This window comes from Neopelma chrysocephalum, unplaced genomic scaffold (genome assembly GCF_003984885.1).
Source record: "Neopelma chrysocephalum unplaced genomic scaffold, ASM398488v2 Primary Assembly neopelma1_23b, whole genome shotgun sequence".
Taxonomy (NCBI): domain Eukaryota; kingdom Metazoa; phylum Chordata; class Aves; order Passeriformes; family Pipridae; genus Neopelma; species Neopelma chrysocephalum.
In genome coordinates, this window is record NW_020897692.1 from 4,700,737 (window position 1) to 4,728,626 (window position 27,890).

At 36.4% G+C, this 27,890-nt stretch overlaps 1 long non-coding RNA gene across 1 annotated transcript in view; it reads right to left on the reverse strand.

Annotated features, from left to right (window-relative positions):
- Window positions 1-7,189: 7,189 nt before the first annotated feature.
- Window positions 7,190-27,890, reverse strand: part of LOC113972878 — a 64,655-nt gene continuing 43,954 nt past the window's right edge. Inside the window, exon 3 of the long non-coding RNA XR_003536051.1 lies at window positions 7,190-7,520. This is a non-coding gene — a long non-coding RNA (uncharacterized LOC113972878). The remainder of the gene's footprint in view (window positions 7,521-27,890) is intronic.

The following is a 27,890-nucleotide window of genomic DNA, read 5'->3' on the forward strand; positions in this document are numbered from 1 at the left end:
CATTAACAAAACTATTTTGAACTATAATTTCTTGTCAGAACACAATCCACAATTGAGAGTCTAGTTTCTCTGTGCACTGGGGGAAGTGAGGAACTATGGTCTTTGTTCTTCTAAAACACATATTTTGTGATGAGTACTTCAAAAGGTTCTGTCTTTTTTTCAATATTTCTGAAGGAATCTGTAGAAAATTAACTCTCCTCTATGGCTTTTAACTAGAGAAGTATAGTAAAATTAATTTGAGTACTGACAAAGATTAATTTATCATTTAGATTGAACTTATTGGATCAAGATGCAAACTGCACAGAGGCTTTCTGAACTCCTCCCCAAAACCATACCTGAAAAACCACCCAATTTTCCCTTGACAATAAAGACTTACAATACAAAGAACGTATACAGAGCAAAAGATGAGGAAGGAACAGAACAGAGTAGTTGTATATGGAGATGCCCTGAAAATGAACTGACAGACTTTTCATTACTGCATTAGAGTTCTCTTTAAAATTTTCTTTTAATCTTCTCAGAGTACAGAGAGACCTTTTAGATCTACAGTAGGTAGGTAATAAGAACCGTAACTGAATATGGAAAAATAAAGCATCAGAACATATTTGCTGTCATGAGTGATATTATATGAGGTAGAAGTAACTTCTGTGTACCTAGAAAGTAAAGTAACTTGATAGAAGAAGGTGAACTCTAATGTCTGATACTTATCAATTGCTTAGCACTTAAACCAAAATAAAAAGTAACCGGCCATGGCACATGAACAAGGTTTACTATCCCAAATTGGCAAGCTGCTGTGCTTTGATCTCAGCTAAATTGTTTACCAAGGGAAATAGGGGAAAATTAACTTTCTCAATCTTTCCCTGAAAGAAAAAAAATGCATATTTTCCTCATAAATACATTCTTTGTGCCACATGAAGTGTTTAATGTTCAGACTTGAAAACCTGGTTATTGTGAACATCAAATTAGAATAACTCACTGTCTACATTATTGTGCTTAATGTGTTGTTTTGAATAAATATTTAATATGCTACCTCAGGTGTTCCTGTCTTGGGATTTTGATATCTGTTCCCTAATTACAGCAGACCAGTTGTAATACTGAAGCTTATGTCATGGCCAGTAAAACTTCTAAGGAGAAGTTGAACACGCATTTTAAAATATTCATTCAAGGTTAAATCGTCAACACTTGTGAAAATGCAGGATGAAAGCAGGTTACTATTGCCTCATGTTACTTCCATTAAAAAAGTGCATATTAATAGATGGAAGAAACTTCCCTAGGGTTCAGTTTATGACAGGCAACATTTCTCACAAGGCTTGATTTAGAAAAAGAAGAAAAGACCCAAAACAAAAACAAGTAATGCAAGAGGGGGTAATGACATGTCTATCAGCCTCCAGACATATTATCTCCATGAACTTATGATGCTCCTGGCATCATGCTTTCAATTCCATACAAAGTTTTAAGGTCAGCAACAAGAAACAGCAACCTTGAATGACCCTTGAACAAAAACACATCTGAAGTCCTACATCCTGGAGCTCTCTTTCTTATGTAATTCTGTTTTGCCTACTCTGTTTGGCATCATGACTTTTACAATGAATTTGACATATCCATCTACAGACATTAATGCAGAAAATTTCTGTTTCCTCATGGTTCTCTGTCTACCACATAGGACGTACTTCAGTGCCTGACTCTAGGAGCTGTACCACTCCAGCCTGAGTAAAATTTTAAACCTATCTTGGCTGTATCAGATACCTCTTTCTAATGAAATATTTTGGATTTTAAGTCCTGTGTCAGAGACCCATCTCTGAACCTGATGGGGTGGGGATTGAGTGTTAGGTTCTCTTGGTATTTTCATTCGATTTGTTTACATCTTTCTGTGTAAGTGTATTGAAACTTCTAGGCTTTGACTCAACTTCATCATCCACCATATGTATATCTGAGCTCTGGCAGATGAACACACAAAACATGGATCCAATGATGCTCAAGAAAGCTATCTTTGCAGCCTTTTGTGAGTTTAAGCTGAGTGTTTCATAAAGATGTTTGCAACAGAAAGAAAAGGACTAGGAAGGAAGTAGTATCTATGACTAAATCAGTCCCAAGTTAAAGATGAAAATTGTCTTATTTATTTAATTTATAAAAGTCTTGTCCTGATGTTTAGGACTTTCAGCAGAGTTCACATCAGCTGGTATAAATAACTTCTTCACCAAAAAAGAGGTTGCACAAGACCTGGCCACAAGCCCTAAAACCATTTGCACATGAAAATTTTTAGAAGATATATCTATAGTGCGTACAGTTACAGATTTCTTGATTTTTACACTTGACATTATACATTTAAAAGTGTGCAAAGACCTTTATCAACATGCTTTTTTAAGATCTGCAGATAGAAAAAGCAAATATGGGTCCTGAATTCAAGTTTTACCAATAAAAATTAGTCCCTCATTAGTCATGCCCAAGCTGAATATCAAAGAAAACAAAATTAAAAATACCAGAATTTGGAAAATAATTAGGGTATGATTCTGCCTTACCATCCCAAAAGCTTTGTATTTTCTCTTCCTTTTTAGTTTATAGTTTAGAGCCTCTACATCAACAGCTTGCACATCTGGAAATGAAAGAGTAGGAGGAGACAAAAATGAGTGACTGATTTCATACCACTTTTCCTTCCACTGGAACAGTTAAAAGCTCAAGAAATCAAAACAGAAAAAAAAATAAAAATCAAGGAATCCGAACTACCTGATGTAGGTAACTTATGCTGAATATGAGGGTACTTTTCCTTTGTATCAGATTTTAAAAGCTGAAGAGTGGCTGAACTGTTTTGTTTGTCAAATGAGATATTGTTTTCAGATTAAATCAAGGGGTTTTTTATATTTGTGAAAATAATGAAATGAAAACAGATGAACTTGTGAGAGTGAGTGGCTGTAACCATTTACAACAGAGAGATAAAGAGGTTACCTTTCTCTCTTGGAAGTTATATCTTGAAAGCTTGAAAGTAACTTCTGCAAAGTATATGAAAGCCTTCTTCCACCAGATTATAAAAGTTTGGTCAGCTCTCTAAACCATCAGATTGTGATGTCTATCCTCCATCAGGACTACACTCTTTCAGTCACTAGTAATATGATGACCTAGTATTTAATTGCTAATAAATACTACTAATGGAGAGCTATTCCCTTCCCCTTTGCAAGACAGAGATACCTGCTATGTTCTTATTCACACAAGGATGAGTTATCTAGGATGAGTTATCTCCTCAGAAAGGGAAGAAATGCTCTCCTCTCAGAGGTCTTTCTGCTCAATAACAAAGGATTATGCATTTCAGGTTTTAGCCATGTAATTCTAAGTAATGACTGATAAATATTCAAAATACACATGTATTAAGGTAAAGAAGCAACAAAAGGGAAGGTTCAAAGAGGAGGGAACCAGGGTCCTTTCAGTGCTGCCCAAGTGACAGGACAAGAGGCAATGGGTACAAACTGAAACACAAATTCCCTTTGAATATCAGAAAAAAAACTTTTTTAGTGTGAGGGTGACAAAGCACTGGTAATGGTTTCCCAGAGAGGTTTTTATCTTAAGAGATATTAAAGAAAAATGTCTAGGCACAGTTCCTGGGCAACTGCGTCTAGGTGGACCCTGCTGGAGCAGCAGGGTTCGACCAGGTGATTTCCCTCCCAGCCTCAATCATGCTCTGTTTCTGTGAGTCTGTGAAGAAAAAACATATAAGAGAACAAAGAAACGAGGACAGCTTTAGAATGGAGGGTTTTCTGTTCTGTTGTTAAATGTTTGTGAACCTGACATGGAAGGTTTTGTGTCAAACGTGTGTCAAGATCAAGAAGCATTTTTACTATATTCGATACTTCAGAGCAATTTTGTGAATAATTTTAACTTATGGGTTTGTGTATGTAAATGAAGTATCCATGTGGAAAAGGAATTGGCCTGCTCAACAGAAATAAGTTATGCAAGATTTCAAAAAGAGAAGAAAACCATTCTATAGGGTATTAGATGCTTTTATTTCTATGATCTACATATCTCAGGGAATAAGCTCCAAAACTATATTCTACTATGCACTGTTTCAATAAATTTATTTTTTATATTACAGTTATAGGTATTGTTAGAAATCCCTAATAGCTCCTTAAGCAATGATCATCATGTGTTTTTATTTCCTTGGCAGTAGTTTCCTCTTTTAGTTGAGTTTTAGGTGTTTGGATTGCTTTTCACTCTTTTAATTCCTCCACCCCTCCCCAGTTCACATAGACACATGTCTAGGACATAACATCAGAAGAATAAAAGTCAATGAAATATACCTTGCATATTTAACAAATTATAAGGTCCATGATGACCCCTTGGTTATTTAGGGACCTTATTCTGCTATATAAAGCCAGGAAAGTTTTGCTTGCCAAAGGGCTACCCTCTTTGCCCTAGCTACTGCATCAATAAAGCAAATTTGTGCATCCTGACCCTTCCTATTTTGTTCCGGTTGGGGCTTTAGATATATTAAATCCTGAACTGCAATGTGAGTTAGGGAGCCAAGGAGAGCAAAGATATATCAGTCATTTGTCAGGCTGCTGAAAAGACAAGCTATAGTATTCTTTACTTGCGATGGCCAAGCTCAGAGCTAGCCAAGGGAAGAAATAACTCACTCATTTTTGGAGTCTGTTAGGATTGGACAGGATTTCCCAAGGAAACAGAGATATGAGGTTTTGTTATCAGCAGTTACTGCTGCATATTTGGTGTTTGAACTTAACTCTTTTAAGGAAATCTAAGGTTATGGTCTGACATAGGATAATATAGAAAATAGCATGTGAATAAACATTAGAAATAAAATAACACACAATTTAGCATATGAGTCACCAAAACTATATGCTATTGTAATTACAGAAAGTCAAATAGGAAAATCAAAGGTAAAAATATTCAGAAAACAGAAATAAGCCACATTTGTCCCAAATAAGATGTTATAAATCCAGATTAATTGCAAACAAGCTTTTCAATGTCCAACAACACTCCACAGTGTTCTTCACACTGGTGTGATCTTACCATGCTTGGGGTGGTCATGCTGGTACGTGTGTAGTTGTATTAACTGCAAATGGGTTATATGCCATCTACAAACTGAACACAAACACAATGCACGATAAACATTTAACTGTTCAGCAGTATACATTAAATAGGCTGATCATCTGACTACCTCCAGCAGGGCAAATATCTCAAGAATCTGCCTTGGTATTGCATTTTACATTAGTACAAGGCTTGCTGATGCTCAGAGTAAGAACCTCAGCTCAATGAATGCCTCAACATAAAATATCCACTTCATCAACAATATCATTGAATCATACCATTATTAGCAGTACAGGACAAAGTGTATAATACTGCTATGCAAGCTGTGCAACATTTCTGAAAAACTGCAGAAAAGCCAAAGAAATCCTTGTTCCCTTCATGTCCATAACCTAGTTACACTTTGTATTTAAGCAAAAAATCTTTGATGTATCTGAGCATTAAGCACTCTCCTACACCTTTTCTTTAAAATGACTCGAAAAAAAAGAAAAAATAACCAGAAAGCATTCCAGCTTTTTATATATAGATTAGCAAGTTTCCCAGTACAGGAAGATGGAGGTTGAATGCTCTGTGATCATTGTAAAATTACTGGTGTAAAGAGATAACATTACTGACTGTCAAGCTTTTGGTTTTTGGCTGTGACATTTTATATCTGTGAAAAAGACACAGATGGGAGAAAGCAAGCTCCCCCATGCCCACTCCCCTCCCCTTCCTCTCCCCACCAAAAAAAAAAGAAGTGAGCTTTTTTAAGAGCTTTCTGCTGAGGTCATGAAGTGATGTACTATTTTAAAATTTCATTCACTGAGGATTTTTGCACTCTTAATCACATAGTCATGGCTTGTAGTATATCACCTGTCTCTGACCTGCAGATCAAAGATACCATGAAGCCTATTTTATATTTGCATTTATAACCTCTTGCTTTTTTGCATATTCTGACTAGATCTTCTCTTTAAAAGACTCTGGATATGTGTTTTTAAGCAGACTACCATTGTCCAAATTTTTTAGGGAACTTCAGAAGCAATTTCTTAGAATGTGCAGAATCTCTCCTTTCTCTTCTTTCATCTTGCCTTCTACATATACATAACTTTTTGTGCTCATCTTGGATAGTTTTGGGCCTATTAGGTTTTCCTTTGCAGAGATGTAATAGAGTAAAATTTATCCTGTCATAGAGTAAAATTTATTTACTTCTCAACACTTTTATCTGTTGAATCTATAATAATTAATAGTGCAGTATAAAACAAATAGATCCATTTACATGCTTGAAACTAAGAGGAAAGCAAAGTTACTGTTACCCTAAATTGTGTGTTCTTTTATTCTTGGGGAGGGGGTTGTAGTAATTTTTTTATTTTTAACTTTTCTTTATCATAGATATATCAGGTAGACACAAGGACCACTGAGCTACCTTGAAAATACAGTTAAGCTTTCTGAAAAGAAAACTGCTATGTGATATACCTGGTGTATTAATTATAGACTAGCCCAATGATTGATTACACTGTGGAGTGGGAATTGCTCTTAACACTCTCCTCTTTGAGAATAAACCACAAAGTTATCATTAGAGCACCTGCATCCTCATACAGGCATACAATGATACCATCACTGGTTTTAATCTTCCTGTAATTTTGGGAACGTGCTGTATGCTCTCCAAGGTGCAAGAAGGACATGTTGTACCCATTAACCTTTCCACACAAAGAGTGTTCATTGCATCCAGCAGTCTGACAGAGGCCCAGTCAGCTACTGGATACGACTATGCAACAAAATGCATGTGTTTTGTACAGAATATGTTATCAGCTAACAACTTGAAAGTCATCTTCCACATGGAGAGAACTTAAAGTGAACAAATTAAAGCTCATGTAGTAAATAAATCATCATGATAATGTCTACTTGTGTTTGCTAAAGGAATATGGGAAGCAGGGAGAGTAAAATGTGAGGAATTTAAGGGTTGTCTCAGTGACAAACTCTATGAAGTAGGTAGATTAAAAGAAAATATCTTGTAGTGGTGAATTTTTCATTAGAAGTCAATAGATTCTGTAAAGCTGTCAAATGTTAACTAGCTTACCTTCTGCTCTTTGTGAAAAGGTTAATGGATACAGCACATTTGCTAGTGTGACACTGAAAACAAAGCATGACAAATGGTATGCTCTTGTATTTGTTTTTCACTCTTTTTTAAATTCTTAATTATTATTTTATTTTAGGCCTGTTATACATAGAAGTGGCTAGAGTGTGAATAGATACTAGGGCTGCTTGAAAAGTCTTACCATGAAGCCATCACAAAGGCCAGGGAGACAGATTTTCCCAAGAGTAGGTGTGCGTGTAATACTGAAGGCTCTTGTCCTCTGTCCATTCAGTCCTTCTGAACTTGTGCAGATCCTGTTGTTTCTCTTCTGCCTTGTCCAATTATACTGGGGGCTTGCAGGTCAGAGACTCTCCCCAACAGTTTCATGCAGCAGGTAGCACAATGAAGCTTTGGTTTTTGTTGAGGTTTCTAGGCACAACTGTAATACAAACAATAATAATATCATGAGTGTTGTGAGAAAAGCACGTATGCATGTTTAGCATATATAATTTTGATGTTGATGGGAAAAAGAAAATTAAAGACTTCAGCAGCCATTCTTTTCCTTAATCATGTCAATTCCATTCAGTGTGTTAATCCTTTATCTGAAGTCAGGCTCAAATTTTGCTACCAGACATTGTGGAACCTTTTTCTGAACTCCTAAATATAGTATGCAATACAATCGTGGTCAGAAATAAGTAGGACTTTTAACATATGGCTGCCAAATCTGTTTTTTCTACACTCTATCACTGCTATATATTGCTCCATGAATGTCACTGGACCTAGGACTTCTAAGTGAATAAATTTAAGGACTGGATATTATCTGGCATTTTTACGAGATGCATGATCTCATTTAAGAATAGGATGAATTGCTCCTACAATACATACCCAATGTGAAAGCAATGAGGTTGCAATAAGTCAAAGAAAAAAGCCCAAAGTATCCAAGGAAACGGGATAGCTAATGAGACTACTAGAAAGCTTCATAAACTTTTGAGAAAAATCACTGAAGATTGGTAGGTGGGGTCACTTGGGCATTTCTCACTTGCCTAAATCCATGAATTGTAATAAATGTGGGTAGAGCCCTTCCCAAATCTTTGTTCGCGAAGTCTAGCCATGATGATGATGAAATCCAAGAAATTACAGAATTTCTCTTTTATCTGTTGCCTATTTGGGGAGTGATACACTCCAGTCAGACTGAAATATTTGGGTTTTTTTTAAGAATAGTTTGAGATAAAATTAATGACTTGTGACTTTCAGGAAATAAGACTAAATGATCTTTTTTGTCCTGAAAATATGAAATCATTAGTAAGGTTAATCATCTTTTGCATCTTTTAAGCCTATGATTTAGGATGTATATGATAAATACTTCCAAGAAGAAAAATCTCAAGTCAGACTTCTAATTCAAAAACAGAGAAATTCACACAGAAAAGTGAGGCTTAGCCATGCAAAGTCTGCTTTGGGTTGGGTTTTTTCCCCCTTTTCAAAGTACAAGAACCTTAACCAGGCACTAGGTGGCTGTTTGCACAAGCCTTAGAAATCTTTACAATCAGGCTTGATTTAAAAAGATAAATCCTTGAGGCTATGCAAACTTCAAAAATATCTTACAGATAGTATCTAATGATACAATGTTCCATTAATTTAGTTGCAAGTATTCATAACAGTTTTTAATAAAAACCAAGTGAGTTTAGAAATTGTGGAAAATAGAGATGGGAACCTAAATGTCATTAAATACTTTTAAGTGCTGTAAGGAATCTGAGTTTACTGAGCCATTAACAATTTTGGTTTCTGTGGGGAACAAAAGGACTTTTATATGTTCAACTAGTGAAATATACTGCAAGGTTTAAAGAAAAACAATACCAAAAGAAACTCAATGCTTTCCAGAGTTAAAATGCAGCTTTGAATCCACCTGTATATGGAGAGGATTTTAATAAGCTTTGGCAATGCAATTGTATGTTGGAATTTCTTATTTTCTTAATTCAAGAAATAGGATTTTCTGAGAGTCTGCTATTACGCTCAGTCCATTCTCTGAAGAATCCATTGATTATAGGTAGAAATAATCAAACAAAGCAACCTGATCATATACTTTCAGTGGAATTTTCTAGTAGTCTTCCCCTAGGACGAAGATGGGGAGAAGATTCCTGTGCTGGGAAGAAATAAAGCTGAAAGTGGAAGTCCAAGAACTAGGAAGGCAGAAAAGTTGTGATGGAAAGACTTAAAGTACTACACTGCTTGGTTATCCCTAGCAAAAACATTATTGAATTAGTACTACAGAAAGGACCATTGTAATAGGTTTATACAACACTAGCATGGGAAATATTTTCCAGAGAATCTCTAAAATCTACCAATTCCAGACTGCTATTTCATATTGAGGAAATTAACTGCAACAAGCAACTTTCGACAAGCATGCATGTGACAACATGCAGAGTACTGGACCAGCATGGAGCCAAGGCCATCAAGGGACAAATGTGATAGTAATTTTTTTTTTTTCACTACAATGAGAGAAATGGAGAACCCAAGCAACTGCCATAAAAGGCACATGCAAAATAGAGGTTGCAGATACTTATTTGACTGTTCATCTTTACCCAGCAGCTTTAGACATACTTAAAGAGAGTTTTTCACTTGCTAAATGTAGCCTGTACATGCATTTCAGATCCTTTGGTATCCGTTTTAAACAATAATGCTCATTTATAATGTAAAAGTCAGAAATTCCTCTGCAGTGTACTTACGCGTCCTGGGATAATAAATAAAGGGCATTGCAGCTTTTAGAGCTAAGATAGTGTCCATCTTCTCCTACTCTCCAAATTAAAGAGGTTCCTATACACATCTATTGTTCAAACATTGTAGGATTCACCCATATTGAAACTTCTTTGGCATTTCTGTGACTCTTCTCCCAGGCAGCTATCAGTAAGACAAGAAGGCATGGTCTTAAGCTCTGTGGGGGGAGGTTTAGGTTGGATATTAAGAAGAAATTCTTTACAGAGAGGGTAATCAGGCATTGGAATGGGCTGCCCAGGGAAGTGGTGGATTCTCCATCCCTGGAGGTTTTTAAGATGAGACTGGATGTGGCACTTAGTGCCATGGTCTAGTAACCACAGCGGTAGTGGATCAAGAGTTGGACTTGATGATCTCAGAAGTCTTTCCAACCCAGCTGATTCTATGATTCTATGATTTTCTGATTCTATGATTCTATGATTCTTCCTTCTTGGTTCAACCTTCTTCCTTCTGAGTGTTTTTTCCTTGTGTCTCACCACTGCGGCTCTGCTTTCTGAGAAATGCAGTTATATTTGCCTCTCTTTGCCCCCTACAACCTTCCCGCCTTAACCTGGCCACTCTGACAATTACCCAATTTATATGGTTGGCATCTAATAATCTCCTAAGACTTCAATACAAACTGTAGCGAATAGTCTTTTTGAGTATCTGTACTCCAGGACTTCTTGTGTCTGCAGTTAGACTAAAAACAACAGTAAACTGTTTTCTTCTCACATTATATAGTTTTTGTGCATTCGGTGCTTGCAAGCTCTTGAACAATTCTCATTAAAGGACAGCAAATGAAAGATCAGTGGAAAGAAGTTTTACAGAAAGAGGTATTATTCCAGAAGCTAGTTTGAGGCTTAGAGTAATACAAAGATAACATATAAAGGCTGTGACCTTCATGCTTCATCTCCTTACAATTTGATAGCTAATTCCTTTAATTAAATCCTTCTGGCTAAAAAAGCTAACAATATCAACAATAAAAAGAAAACTGGAAGAGTGGGGTTTTTTTAGACAACCCGTAGAACAGGTCTCAGAGTTAAATTTAGGATAACAGATTTTTTCTTCAAAAGTAAAATTTGTTTTGTTTGATTTACTCTCAAAAGCTTTCAGCATGTGCCAGCTCATGAAACCAGTTCATTAAACAGTTAAAAGCATATTAGAAAACAGTGTGACCTAAAGAATAGGAACACAAAGAGATATAACTTACAAGTATTGTCCATACCTGTCTGTAGCTTGCTTCTGTTCTGTACCTTCTAACAGACATGAAATACAGTTTCAGAAATGAATAGTCAAGTGCTTCAAATGAAGTAAATGTTACAGAAGGAGTAAGACAAGAACAAAGAGGAAACGTGGGAATCTACATAGAAAAAAAGATAGGAATGTGTCTCCATTTCAAAGTAAGGTTTCCTTGTGTCTAATTTTTCTCAGTAACATTCTACAGTTAGAGTATTTTATTATCATCATTATAATTATTACTATTGTTTCTCCTTCAAAACTGAGACTCAATCTGAAAATAGCACAAGAGAGATTTCATGTACACAGCCAAGAGAAACTGAAGGCCTGCCTCACACTAGAATATAAATCAGCATGGTAAGAACTTTTTTATTATTTTACCTTTAGACCTTAAAACTATATATCATTTGGGTAAATCAGGTAAGGCTATTAAGATATTTGAGCATCATTCAAATATGTATCATTGTTCTACATCTCTACCCACTAAGTTTTTCACTTGTGCACTTTCGGTCTTATTTATAAAAGTAGTATTGACTTGAAATTGGATAATAGCTTTTTACTGTTTTTATTGAGTTGGGGAGGTTTTGTTGTTTGCTTGTTTGTTGTTTGGTTTTGCTTTTGGTTTGGTTTTTTACTGAAGTCAGGAACAAAATCTTTTCTTTTTTTATATAAATGGTGAGTATAATTATCTTATGACACCAACTCCCTTTGATGAATCCTGTCCATGGTAGCATGGCCTTTCTCATCTGTACAAGTAGATGAGGAAATACAGATTATGGAAGAGACTTTGTCTCAGCTATGAATCAATACTGTAGTAGATTATCTCAAGTAAATATTTCCTTTATTTTTGTACATCTCTCTTCTCTCTTTTTAATTTGATACCTCTGTTTCTCACTATCAGTATGAGTAATTTCGTATAAGCCCTTTTTTGATAACTGTATAACATATTAATTTCTACCATGACTGTAGATCTAGCAACAGCAGTTATTCCTTAAAGAAAAAAAAAAAAAGAAAAAAAAACCACAGCTTTTTCTGCCTAATCCAACATACTGAGTGGAAAAAATTGATTTAGTTAATATAATTTATCTATTAAACAACAAATGTACACGAATAAAACATATCCATTTTCCTGCTTGTAGACACTGATGATTCATTGACATGGAAACTGTTGTTTTCAACAGTCTCATGACACTGTTTACAGGTGTTGCATAATGTTATTAACAAGAACAGTGTTGTTTATATATGCAGAATCACTGTGTGTAAAATAGTCTCATATCTATGTATGCTTGCTCATGCAGTATGAGCTTACTTACTGCAGGCTACAGTATTTGATCAATAGCTATCAGCATTCAGCTGGCAATTTGATTTAGAAAATATAGCCTGAAAATAGCTCCATTTCACATATATTACTTTCTGACTGCTGCTGTGATTGCTCAGCCAGAGTCCAGCTGTGGAAATGTTAAAACTATTCATCAGACATGAATATTCATCAGAGTGGTATTCTTATTTTCCTACACATCACTGGGATGGCAGACACAACTGCTGGGTGAGACGTGTGAATTAACCCTCCAACTGTCTTAAAAAGTAAAATCTCCCACACACACACTCAGGCACATCAGGAAGTCCAGTGAATGATGCCTGTGCAGTTGAAAGGCAATACCTTCTGGGTCGTCCTAATGCAGCTATATTCAGTGCGCTTTTTGTCATATAAATAGATCCATCTGAAAGAACACAGCAATCCAAAATAATTACAAAATCACAATTCACACTTCCCAATGCCTGAGCTCAGTTTAAAATCATGAAGGTTTTTTTAAAGGAATCATTTATACTTGCTTTTATAGACTCAAGTCTTTAGGGACTAAATGACAAATTAAAACATGCTGGTTTTAAATAGATGTTGAGACTGACAAGTAATCAGAGGATCTGGAGCTTCAAAAAAAGCCAGTAAAACACAAAGACTTGTAAAACTAAGCTAAAATGGTGAAAATGCTTTGCTAGAAATATTCACTTGTTTCAGCAGGATCAGGACTTGGGTCCAACCACAAATAAAGGCATATTATCTCAAAAACTAATTCTGTAACCCTTACTAATTTCATGCCATATATCCCATTGAGTTCAAAAGATTACATAGGGTGATAACTGTGTATCTTGCATACTGTATTAAAACACAGGGTGAAGCTTTCTGCTTCCAGCGGTGCAATTCCTGACACTGAATCACATATGACATTCTCAAGGCTGAGTCCTGACACCAGACCCACAGTTGGCATAAGCCAGTACAACTTTATTGATTTTGGTGGAGCTACAGTATTTGACATCAACTAAAGATAAGGTCCATTAACTTTCTGTTGTCTCTCGAGCATCTGCCCATAGCTTTGTCCTGATACATATTCATATGTAACGGTGTTAATACAAAAGTCATTAGACTACAATAAAAATATTTCAAAGCTTGTCAGGCAATATGCAGCAACAATAAGATCCACTCTGTGGCAGAAGTGGTGTGCACAGCCTATATGCCATTCCTGTCCTAGGTTTTTGTTCCATGCATTCTTTGTACAGGACTTTTCTTTAGGACAGAATTCAACTCCTATTGAACATTTGTCTGAGGAGAAAAACAAACAAACAAGAAAGCAGACAAACAAACCACGCCTAAAGCATTTTCCTAGTGTCACATGGAATTAACACAAAAAAAGGTACTGCTTTAAAAACAATGTGCTTAAGGTTGTTCTTTGTCACTTACAGTTTTTGATTCAGATACACGAATCTAATATTGAAGGAAAAAAACTTGTACCTGGTTCTATTAGTATGATTTTTCAGATACCACCAAGTTAAGTGAGAGTGTTGATCTGCTGGAGGGTAGGAGCACTCTACAGAGAGATCTGGACAGCCGATGGTATGAGATTCAATAGGGCAAAGCGCCCAGTCCTGCGCTTTGGTCACAACAACCCCATGTAGCACTACAGGGTAGTGCTACGTTCTTGGGGTAAAATGGCTGGAAAACTCTCTGGTGGAAAAGGACTTCGGAGTGTTGGTCGACAACCTGCTGAACATGAGCCAGCAGTGTCCCCAGGTGGTTAAGAAGGCCAATGACATCCTGGACTGTATCAGCAATAGTGTGACCAGCAGGACCAGGGCAGTGATCATCCCCCCATACTTGGCACTGGTGAGGCTGCATCTCGAATCCTGTGTTCCGGTTTGGGCCCTTCACTGCAAGAAGGACATTGAGGTGCTGGAGCATGTCCAGATAAGGGCAACAGAGTTGGGGAAGAGTTTGGAGCACAAATCTTATGAGGAGTGGCTGAGGGAGCTAGGATTGTTTAGGCTGGAGAAAACGAAGCTCAGGGTGACCTTCTCGCTCTCTACAGCTACCTGAAAGGAGGTTGTAGCCAGGTGGTGATCAGACTCTTTTCCCAAACGAGTGACAGGACAAGAGGAAACAGCCTCAAGTTGCACCAGGGAATATACATCAAACAAGCTAAAAACTATGTACTATTGATAGCACTGTAGTTCAGTGAGAACCAGTAAGATTTTTGAAACTATAGAAGCACCATTTCCAAAAGAATTTAACTTACAGAGGATTATAAATAGTACTGAAAGCCAAAGGGACTTAGACTAGATTGCTTTCAGTGGGAGTTAGTCATTCTGAAAATCTCATTAGAGTACCTGTCTACATCTTTACACTTCCAATCTAAATTTTTTTAATATTTGGCTGCTAAGTTTCTTTTCAAAATGAATGCTTATGCTCTAGAACTGCATAGACTTAGATTGTTAAAAATATTTATTATCTTCCATTGATTTCAGAGGAAATGAGGTACCTAGACATCGTTCAAAATTCTAACACTATCAAGCTAATAACACCAAGATTACGGGTTTGATCCCTGTATGGGTCATTCACTTAAAAGTTAGACTTGATGATCCTTGTGGATCCCCTCCAATTCAGAATATCCTGTGAAATTTCCTGTGAAAATTAAATTTGAAAAATATGGTTAAGTAACAAAAAGGATTTGTAAAAACTGAGATTATATATTATGTTTTCCTGACCATTATTCTTTTCACTTTGTAATGAATGCTGTACTGTGTTCAAAATTAAGCCACTGTTTCCTGTACTTGTGTACCAAAGAGACATATTGCACTAATTGGGAAGAAGAGAAATCAATGTTCAGACGCGCATGGAGGCTCAGAGTAGTGGGCTCTGCCGTCTGCATAATGGCTCAGAATTCCATTGCAAATCCAATATGCAGTGACTATAACAGCTCAGAATCAGCATGCAGTGCCACTGCATGACACGCTGAGCAGCTCAGAGCAATAGGCTGTGCAATTGCATTCCTGGAGTTCACACACACATAGACGTTTCTCTCAATTTTTATTTAGAGTAGAAGAAAAAAATGAGGAAATAAGAATGGATGAGGGTTCAATGTTCAAACATAATTCCAGATCGGGGTTCATATTTTGTATATGACTTGAACACTCATGAGCTGCATTAGTTTATGCAGAGTTTGGGATTGCTTGTTTATGCTGTTTCTGGGAGGATTTATTTTTAATATAGGATTTCTGCAAAATGCTCTGTGGTCTCCTCAGTTTCTTTTGGAAAATAATAACTAGATTGAATGGAGCACTTTAGAAGATATTTCATTTCTTGGCTTTTAAAATCAATATTTTCCACACTGTCATGAATATTTTTTGTAGAAGCCTTGGCAGCTATTTTTGTTCATTGTAATTGTGGCTATAGGTGAAGATGGAGTACCTTTCTCTCATTATTAAGAGCTTAGTAGCCCTGAGCTAAAGGCTGCAATTCTTCATGTCACCACTGTGGTGGCAAATAAGATTTTCCATTTAGTTTCTAGTAAACTCATTTGTCAAGGAGACTGTATTTCAAGTTTATATAGATTTAAGACAAACAAAACTTGATAGTTAAATACTTTTTTGCCATAAATTGAATCAATCAATTAGCAAAGAATTAAACTAATTAACATTTCTGATAGGCTTTATGTTAAGGTTTGTGAAGTAAATATAAAAGTTAAACCATATTTTCATTAATGACAATTTCCGCATGCTGCCAGCACACTGTCATATACTAAGTGTCACCCAATATTATGGATATGGTTTTCTCCACAGAATTTTCCTCCTTGATTCATACTTTATGCTTTTAATTTGCGTGTGTCTGGGCATGTGGACATGCGTGCAACGATCAGGAATGTGGATCATATGAAATCTGTCACAGATGTTTAAAAAATTTTAATAGGAGAATTCTGTTGAAAAGAGAGATCTGTTCTCACGGTTTCCTTGTGGGATTTCTTTTCTTCTTTTTTTTACCCCCTTCATTACCCTATATGTTCCCAGTGGTGGTTGAGAAGAAAAAGGTCATGTTAGCAGATAAGAAAAGCTTACTCCCTCTTCATAGGACATGCCTTGTGTGCTTGGGGACTAACCCCCACTTCAATGGATTGTTTGCGCTAAGGGGTTCTGGATGAAGGTTCTAATCAATGCAAGTGTAGAAATCACTTTTGTAAACACTATCTTAGCCAGTACCATTTTTCACCTGTTTTAGATTGTCCCAACTGAAACTCATAACTGCAGGTCTTAGCTGCAGGTTTGTGATTTGATGCAATTTAAAATTCAGCGAAAGCTTGAAACCGCAAATGACTCACAAAATGAAATTATCATAGCCTGTATATCATCTTGAATACTGTGCTTTCTTCCCCCTTCTCTCACATCTATCTATTTCTGTTCATTTAGGGTTCTAGGGAAGCATTTGAAAATTTGAGATAGGACAGTACTTTCCACATCACAATACAAACACTTAGGGACTCCCAGAGACTACTATGAGGATTAGGATTTCTGAACACCCAAAACTTTGATTAGACATGCTAGAAAGGGATGTGACATTATACAACCATCTTTGTTCTACAATGCTTCTATTGAGTGCAAACAATGAAAAAAGCTTCAAAATCTTTATAGTGGAGTTTTTGGTTCTGAATAAAACTGGGTCATGTTCCATCATGGAAAAGGCTAGAGTAGGAATCATTTATCATGTCATAGCAGAGTGAAGAAGTCCATGACTTTCGATGTTCTTTTGAACACTTTCTGGTTGTGTTTTGTAGACAAATTTTCACCACTTTCAATTCTATATTTCTTTTTCTTGATCAAAGTGCTTTCAGTCTTTCAATATAATTATTGATTCAAATTAAGGAAAAAAATTAAACTTATTGAAACTTTTCAGATTATGTATGTCTTGTTAATTCCTCATTATCTTGACCACACAAAGAATAAGAAAGTAAAACTCTAAGAGTTAATGTTTTCATTTTATGTTTTATTTAATTCTGCACATTTTTTCAAAAAATGTTCATATGATAGATTGAGTATACTTTAATTGTTGTTTCTTCTTGGGAATTGAAATATTAATGACTAGACTTTTGAAAATCCACTTTGTCACTATACAAGCATTTACAAAATTATTAGATTTCTATAGTAGAAAGGTATTTGATTTCCATCATTATTATTAAAAATGTTATTTTATTGAAAGCAGTAGTCTGAAAAAACGAATTTTAGATGAAGAAATTATTTTGTTTTCAGAGTTCAATTGAATTTTAATTCAAAAATTGTACCTATCCTTATGTTGCTGCTGTAAAGCTTTTTGATCTGACAGAGTTAACATTTCTTTTCCCATTGCATAACGAACAAAACAACAAGAACAAACCAAAGTTTTACACATTCGCATTCCTTTAACAATCCATTTCTGAAACATTTTTAAAATGTCAGAAAATTCCCTAGATATTTTCTTGTAGCAAAAATTGCTGCTATTTTACAGTAGCAGTAAAATATCTCCTTTTTCAACTATTTCATTTATAACTTTCTATCCAATTATTTACAAACTCAGATACTTTAAAGCCAAGAATAATCTCTTAAGGGCTTCAAAAATCTTACCTAAACTCATTTTTTTATTATAAAAATGTATGGAGAAATGTGTTCCAATCACCACACAATAATGTGAACATTGATTTATCAGTAGCTCTTTCTTATTTATACACATTTTAATTACTATTTTGATTCAGTTACTCAGGTTAAATTCCTAGGTATTCACAGGTATTCACAGTGGCTACCCGTACTCCATGAGAAATTTCACAGATTTAATTGGTTTTGTGCATGTTGAAGAACCATTAATACTATTTTTATCAATACTAGAAATAGACTAATAGGGGGCTTTAGAAAGTACCTTTTGATAGATAAAAAGAATATGTACTCCCTTTCCAAAACTTTTAACCAAAAGAGGAATTAATCTCATTATATTCATATTCCTATAGGCCATTTATTTAAGAGTTGGATTGGATGATCCTTTGTGATCCCTTCCAACTCAGAATATTCTGTGAACTTCTGTGAACTTCCACTGCATGATTAATTTTTTTTGACTGCAATTCTCCTGATCCTGTGATTGTCTCAGTTGGTTAGAGCATGGTGCTAATAACACCAGGATCGTTGGTTTGATCCCTGTATGGGCCATTCACTTAAGAGTTGGACTTGATGATCCTGTGAAGGTCCCTTCCAATTCAGAATGTGATTCTCATTCCTGTTTCTTTCATGACTTAAAAATCTCCCTGAGAATCAAATGCTTGTTCCTGGTTAGTTAACTGAACACTAGATTTTTCCAGTGCTCACCGAGTGCATCTTTCTTTCCTGAGCCTGGTGATGCCCAGGTACAGAGCATTCATGCAGCTGGTAGGAAATCAGACTTTGCCACCTTTATGGCTTTGCTTAGCAGACTGCTGAGATGTGGTGCCTCTTATATTCTCACAAATGCTTTGTTCTCTGCAGATAACGAATCAACTGTTTTTACTACTGGACATGGATAAAGCAGTGTTTACCTGAAAGAACAAATTTCAAAGAAGAAGAAAATTTACAGTACATAAGGTAGCTATATACGTTCCTAAGATTGTGTTTAGCAATAAGAATATTCTACACCAGCTTAGGATCTTGGTTAGTTTCTAATTCTCTTTTCTTCAGGTTAAAAACTTGACTGACTCCTTATCAAGCTGCAGTTTCATCACCAAAGAGGCTGCCTCCACATCTAACAATGCTAGCAACACTTTCTTGTGTCCAAGCATCACACTGCAGCTCCATCAGGTTTGTGGGCTCAAGCATTTGTACAGCCATACTGTAAACAAGATCACAGGTGCTGCCTAGCAGTCTTCATTGACAGTCAAATAAGGTATTTTCTGAGAGAAGTGCAGATCTTCCCTGTTGACAATTAAAGAGAGGGATCTTTATAAGATATATGATTTTTGAAGCACATTCATTGATTCAACAAAATCCTTCTGCACAGTCATATGCTTATAAATGTATGAATTTGTAGTAAAAATGCAAGCATTGGCTAAGTATTGTCCCATTTACTTCAGCTGACGTGACACGACAGGTACACCTGAAATTAGATGACTGTTGAAGCCAGCTTAAATTTTTTCTCGTCTTCTGATGTTTCCTTATGATCCAATATCAACATAAAATACATGTTTTGATTTAAATGAGAATTTAAATTCTGAGTATTCCACTCTGAATCTGATCCAGAATACTAGATCACCATTAGCTACAAATCTTTTGAACATTTAGCTTTGCACAAAAGACAAAAAATATATTGTTATAGCCATTTTTAAAATAATTTTGTCACCACAGTATTCTGCATATCCTAATAGTCTCTTTTTTGTAAGTGATATTAAATTTAAAACAGCTCTGGGAGATTTCTTGATGAATTCTCAATGGTAGATTCTATTAAGCAAAGAGTGGTTTGCTTCTCTGAAAATGAACCAACAAAGTGTTCAAAGTGTTTTATACATATTCTTCATTGGAAATATGTTATTATTATAATGTGTTATTTGTATTTTTACTATTTTGAAAGGGTAGATCAGTTATCTAGTCTGCATACTGAATAATTCAGATAAGTGTTCTCTATTAAATATTTAATCTATTCAAAATTATACAGTCCCAATATATATCAGTTAAATGCATACATTTATGTAAGCCCACTTTTATTAAATCAAATTAAATATTGAATCAAATTTAATAATTAAACTAAATTACTTCATGGATCAATTTAACATATAACTTCAATTTATGCCACCATACTCAAATAACAGAGGAATAAATATTGAATGGGTTAAAAGTAATCATACTTATCTGCTGCTGGAGATATTTCTTCTAAACTAAAGAACTATGAGGTAGGTGCAGGTGAATATGAACAGATATGTACTTCTTTCTGTCACTGCTTTTCTTGAAGTAGAAAACAGAAAATGTCAGCCACGATAGGGGCCACTACAGGCAAAAAAAGACAGTAAAAAGAAAATGTAGTCTATATACACTTGGATTTTAGGAATCTATTCTTGAATTATCTAAATTTAATTTACTAACAAAGAACTTTTTAGAGGTATTCTTTCCCAAAAAATATTATTGATAATATTCATTTATTATTCCTTTGGATTTGGTTAAAGGTAGCAGAGTAAATCTTATGTGTTTACTATCAGAGATGCTAGGACTTCATTCACACCTGGACATCATTTAGCAAAAATGATCTCATAAGCTGTGATGTGCTGCAGGCTACTTCAGCAAGACCCAGGGAAAAAAACATTATCATTTGAATTGAGCACCCAAAAGCCTAGTGGTTTGGTGTATGACACTACTTTCAAACTAACTGCATCTTCTTTATGAAATATTTCTCCATAGTCCGTTTCAAATTGTTGTTCAGCAAGGAATTGACCTTTTATTATTTACCTGCTGTGACAATTATGTGTGTATGACAAGTATATGAGTCTAATAGCTTCATTTGTTTCACAGATATACCGGATCAGTCAAAGCCAGAGATGAACAGCCACATAGGATTGATTCAGATCACCAGTACTTGGACTTTTATAGATAAAGACATACTGGCTTGTCATCATTTAGCCAACCTTGTAAAATAACTTATTCAAACTAAATATATCCTACATAAAAATGACAACTGACTTGTAACAACATCAGTTACAAGAAAGATGGACAAAGCAGAGCTAAAATTGAATTCTCTCAACAATGGGAGCATTAAACAAAATTAACATTGGTGTCATACCTCTGGAGCAAACAGATAGGAGAGAACAAAATGAAGGGAACAAAACTTCCTTGCTTTAATCAGCAACTGCTAAAACAAAGTAATATATGGAAATCAATGCAGAAAGAAACGATTGGTTTTGGCATTACTGAGTTTAATGACCAAACAGAATAAACTTCTTTAAAGGCGGGAAGTTTATGCAAATACTTTCATGATCCAGATTCTTGTGAGATCTATGCACAGAAAACCTCTCTGTGCTACGTTTCCTGAATCTGATGTTCTGCAACTTTTCTGCAGCAAGAAAATCAGAGAAGAAAGTGCTTGAGAGAAGACTGATAGCCTAATGATTGACCGTATTTCTTTAAAATATGCAGTAATGCCACCTAAAGGTGTTTGTTCTAGTTTTGTAGTAAGAAAGCAAATGACCAGCAATTTGCAACTGTGGCATTCTCTGATGTCTTCAGTCTGACTACATTTTTGCAGTGCCAAAAGACAACTTTATTCGATGGGATTGTCATCATGGCTAGGCTTCACGAACGAAGATTTAGGAGGCTCTATCCACATTTGTTACAAGCATGCTGGTGGCTAATGAGGCCAATATGAGATAGACATATCTGATTGCAAAAGACACAGCAGAAAGACTCCTTAGGTGGTATATTCTGCAAGACATGGTTCTTTCTGCGTTGTCTTTTCTCCTCGAGAGTGATCCCGCGTGCGTTCTCAAAGGAGACAGCTGCGTTACAGATGGTGTGTCTCCAGGCCTCCCAATTGGAGGCCAGAGTAGACCAGTTATGATGATCAATATGGCCAAGGCTGAGATGTTGTTTCAGGGAGTCCTTGTATCTTTTCTTCAGGGCTCCTCTCATGTGGCAGCCTGTGGCAAGTTCACCATAGAGCAAGATCTTAGGGAGGCGGTGGTCCTTCATCCTTGAGACGTGTCCTGCCCATCGCAGCTGTGTTCTCAGCAACATGGCCTCAATACTTGTGACTGCTGCTTGTTCTAGAACAGATGTATTGGTCACATAATCTGGCCAGTGGATGTTTAGGATTGTACATAATCTGACCAGTGGATGTTTAGGATTGTTAATGGGATTGAATATTCTGAAAAAAAAAAAATCTAGGAAACAAAGTTGTTTCAATTATTATTATAGTTTAACATGTTTGTACCTTCTGACATTTTTTGTTTCATTAGACAGATTATAAGATTCTTAAATTAATCTGAGAAATTTAACTTAAATGAAAAAATGAGGAAATGCTTCCTTAGTCTCAGTGCGGGCCCTGGCTGCATCTCAGCTGCACACTGAGGAGATATGGGACCCTTCAACTCAGAGTTTGTCTAAAGAAAAACAGAATGAGCAGCTCACTAGTGACTCGCTTTAAGGGATATTTACTTCATGGAAGAGGGGATAAAATAACATACTGTGGGAAGTAAAAAAGCAACTATGCACAACAATTTTTTGAAAAGAATGTAATACAACTTCTTTTAACTTCTTCATTTTCTGAAAGTAACATATCAGAAACACACATCTGCAGGCTTCAGCAAATATTTGCATTTAATATCTGAAGTCCATAAGTGAAACTAAATCAGCAGAATTCGATGGTGCTCTACCCTCAGTGCATCTTCATCTCTCTCTCCTCTTAAGCTGTACAAACCATGAGGAAGAGACAACCATCATCATTATTCTTTTGTAAATAGAATTATGGTACAGTAATGCCTGTATTGATATTTCTCACTTTGGATTTTGAAAACAAACAAATTTTCTCTACATGATTTATTAATGATGCAACAGGACAAGAAACTACCATTTTTTGGACTAGCATATTGGGGTTTTTTTCATACTTTTGCACACCAACAAAACAAATATGTGACTTGTTCATCTAAGTCACAGTCTCATGAGATTTTGAACACATTTTCATTATGATGTGAATGCCTCCACCTCACAGAACTGAGCTTTTGGAGAGTACAAGCTGAGAAGAGGCAGGATTCCTTTTTCTGCATGTAACTTGCAGGTATTCAAAGAGCTCCCCATTTGCCTTTTTAAACAAGTCTTACAATTAAATACTGTGTAGAAGAAGCATTATTTTGACAGATTTTTGGATCTGAAAATTAGAACAAATCCAAAAGCTAGGAAGAGGCACAAAAAAAACAAGAGTAGCCCTTAATTGCCAGTTGCTCACATCTTTTTCATTCTGCCATAGCAACACTTTGCTTTCAAACAGTGCAAAATTTGAAAGCTGTTACATTACATTTTCCTTATTGTTATATCTTCATTAATGACTTGGATGCAGGACTTGAAGGAATACTTTAGTAAGTTTGATGACAACTTTAAATTGGGAGGAGCTGTTGACTCCTTTGAAGGCAGGGAGGCCCTGCAAAGAGATCTCAACAAATTAGAGGGCTGGGCAATCACCAACCATATGAATTTTAACAAGGGAAAGCGCTGTATTCTGCACCGGGGATGGGACAACCATGGGTGTACGTACAGACTGGGGAATGAGATACTGGAAAGCAGTGCTGTGGAAAGAGACTAGGGATCTTGGTCAATGGCAAGTTGAATATGAGTCAGCAGTGCCCTGGCAGCCAGGAGGGCCAACCGTGTCCTGGGGGGTGTTGCCTAAAGATCAGGAGAAAAAAACTCACGAGGCAAATTTAGTATAGGTAAGATAGAGAGCAGGTCTTAAATGAAGGCCTTCTGGCGCAAGGAGTACCCTTGTCCAGTGGTTCTACAATTTTATAGTATTATCTGTCCAATTGGAGAACTATCCACCCCCCGGATCCTCCCCAAATCTGCCCCTTGGCATCCCTCCCCTGAATTGAGTTGGAGGTCCTAAGACCCTTTCTTCCTTATCTTCCCCTTCTTCATGGCATGTACTGTCTTTGGACCTTCTCCAAGGTTCTAGTCTTGAAGGTTGCTTTGACTATGGTGGTATCTTTTTGTTCAGGCCTGGGGTGCAAGTGTTCTTAAACAGAAGGTGTTTACTATAGTCCTGCCTTGAAAGGAGTCTAAACAAGCCTAAAGAATTTAGAAAATTTGACATGAAATAGGAGAATAGGATTTGGTGAGTGTTAACTACTATTCTAAAGTGTGACAGACTATACAGCTATACTAAAAGTCCATATTTAATACACAACTATATTAGAATCTACAAAAAGCTAAAAATCCTAACAATCCTTAGACACCAGGGACATCAGGCAAAGCATCACCAGCGAGTTGAGGGAGGGGATTGTCCCACTCTGCTCTGCACTGGTGTGGCCTGGAATATTGTGTGCAATTTTGGGCACTACAATATAAAAAGGATATTCAGCTATTAGAAAGCATCCAAAGAAGAGTCATGAGGAGGATGAAGGGCCTTGAGGAGAAGCCATATGAGGAGTGGCTGAGGTCACTTAGTCTGTTCAGCCTGGAGAAGAGGAGACTGAGGGGAGACCTCATTGCAGTCTTCAACATCTTCACAAGGGGAAGTGGAGAGGCAGGTACCAATCTCTTCACTCTTGTGACAAGACTCAAGGAAATGGCATGAAGCTGAGTCAGAGGAGGTTTAGGCTGGATACCAGGAAAAAGCTTTTCACCAAGAGCGTGGTAAAGCACTGGAACAGGCTTCCTAGGGAAGTGGTCACAGCACCAAACCTGTCAGAGTGCAAGAAGCATTTGGACAATGCTCTCTGGTGCATGGTGTGATTCTTGGGGTGTCCTGCATAGGGCTGGGAGTTGGACTCAATCCCAATGTATTCCTTCCAATTCAGCAAATTCTATGTTTCTGTATTATATCATGTCAGTTTTGCTCAGAGGTAAGATGACACTAGGACTGTGACTCTTTTCAGTCCCTTCCCTTCCTTGAGAACCTCTCCTGCTCTGGAATCTAGAAAGAGTTTTATAAAAGGATTCAGGCATCTCATCTTGAGTAGTTTGATCTCAGTAGTTTTCTCAGGAATGTAAGAAAATTCAGGCTCCTTTTTCTTCCTTCACTTGGGGTCATATAGTGTGTGTTACAGTCCAGTCCTTGTAGAACTGAGAGATCAGAATGTGTAGCTCAAATCAGAGGAATTAAAATTAGTAATATACCAGGATCAGATCATTAAAGGGCATATCCATATTTTATGTACATATATTTTATTTCTTTTTTTTTAACGGAGTACAGATAAATATGTGTGCAGTCTTTTAGTGGAATGGATGAGAGAGCAGGAAATGAAAATATTTTAATATAAAATTGTGTTTCAATATATTGTGTTTTCACAGTAATAGGAACATAAAAAAGGGGAAATGTTAAAACAAACAAAAAACAGCTCCTCTTTCTAACTTTAATTGCCTAACTTTAGGAGAATCGTCAAGTCAACCAAGAAGCTGGGGTGTCAAAATGAGTTAGTGGGATCCTGAAGACCTGCACTAGTTGCTGAACTCACAGTATTACATCATTGTAAGCATAGGTGCTAGGCTTCATTAGAGCAGCTCATTTTTATTTACTCATTTTTATTCTCTCCTCTTTCCACTAAAGCCAGCATTTTATCACTCCTCTTGTCTGGATGACTGTTTTCAAGCCAAGCAGGGAATTACTGCATTTAATTTTGCAGAAGCAATTGGAATGATGATTATCAGAGGTTATCTGGGAAAGGAAACATTATGAAATAGATTTCTGCCAACTCCTACACTTTTTTGCAGGTGCGGAGGGATGTGACTACTTCCCTCACGCAGACCTCAGTGCTGCTCTGAGCTGTCACCAATTCCTTCTATCTCTGAGACTTCTTGACTGTGTGAGATGCCTAAGAAGAGGTTGGCTGGAAGGAAGGTAACAAGAAGGGCTTCATCTTTTATATTTGCATCTGTCAAATTGCTGAGGACAGAAGCATACTCAGTTGAAGAGAGATGAGCTAATCTCCCAATATATTCTTTTTATCTTTTGGGTGGCTATGAGTACATGACTCATATTTGACTATTTTAATGTAGACAGCAATCAGACATTGGCCAGCTTTATTCAGGCTGCTATTCATTTCTTAACTTCTCTAGGTTTAAGGCAAGTCAAGAAGTCAGATTTAGAGCCTGATTAAGGCATCTACCGACAGACTAATACCACTGCTAACTGTAATGCAAGGTGTCTCACAATATAGTTAATGAAGTCAGTGCAGAAAGCAGAGATGAGAGAGCAATTCAGCTCACCTTAAAGTGAAATTAAACACCTCCTTTATGAGATTTAGCTGCCTAAAAATAAGATTATTGAGTCACTTTATATGCTTTGAGTTTCCCCAACCTACACAGATTCCAGCTTCCAATTGAGACTTTTTGATTGTAAACCCCTGTGCCACCATGGACATTCACTTGTCTATGGTTGATATTCATCAGTCTGTGCAGAGATAGTGTGAAAAACTGGGCATCTGAAAAGCTACTAAGATTTCATGTTTAGATGGTTCCTGCCCAGTTAGCTGAATAACTCCCTAAGTTTAGTAGGTGCTAAATCTCTGTAGGTTATAATGGGAATTTTAGAAGCATGACCTTATTTTAGCTGAATACTGTAATGGTATTCAATATCATTTGAGAAGCCCTAGAACATCTTAAACACAAGTAAAAGTCTGGAGATGTGACAAAGACTTGTCAAAGATGTGCTCTTTTCAGGCCAAGCAGAAAGTCTCAAATGTCTAAGTGGACAGTAAAGGCCTACATGCAGACAACCAAATCAAGCTCTCACTCATGCGTACACATCTGCATATGGTCTCCTTTTGTTCAAATGCCTTAAGGTAGAGTCCACTGGCTGGCTCCACTGAATAGAAAGATTTTCAGATTGAAGATCACATTACCTAGCCTTCAAAGTTTAGTCCATTTCCTATGTGATAGACTATGTCCTAAAATCTGCATGAATTTAAGTAGCATTTTGTCATTTATGACATCCAAATGTCTCTCCATTACAAAGAAACTCTGTCAGTCTGACTATTACCATTGATTCTTGTTAGACAGAGTCAGTTCCTTTGAAGATGTCCTAGAAAGGAGACAATTCTGACTGCCTGTTTCCTACCTCAACTAAAGAGGAGTGCTTTGTTGTTTTCCTTGCTGTCCTACTGTGATATCACAATGTAATCTTCAGCCAAGTGAAGACAGAAGTTTTGAAAAATCATTACTGTCCTCATAAACAGCTACGATTGCTCATCTTCCTGAACATATTAGCTCTTTCTCAGTTTCAGTGACAAGTCTTCCCTAAATAATACTGTAAGGTCGTCAACTTACTTAAAAACTTGAAACCTATTAAATAATATTTTCCTTGTAATTATCTCCCTTTCTGTTTTATGATGGGAAGGAGAAAATGCATCTTTCAAAGCTCAAACTGCAAATTATATTTTTGCTGCTACATACTTAGAGAGAGGATGCCTACTGTACTTATAGTTTCAAAAGTGTAAAACCTACAATATTTGAGCTGTTAATGTAAATTTGATGTTCCAGCCTAGTAAGAGAAATTTTTGCAGTACTAAAAGGCCTCAAACTGGGGTAACATGCCTGTAGCCCACGGAGGCACCATAATCATTTTTGGCTTCATTAAACGTTTTTGATATGTGTGGGCAAACAAATTAAATTATGACATATAATGCGTATATTTGCAACTCCATAAAGTTTATTGTTTCATTAGCAGGTGATTCAAAGCGTTATTTCACAAATCCAGCCAAAATACAGAAAAGAAGGTAATCCAACAAAGTCTCAAAAAGGCTGCTTCTCAGACAAAAAGCAAAAGAAGATTGTGAAACATATAAGCAGCTCTTGAGAAATACTTTCAAAGACAATCTAC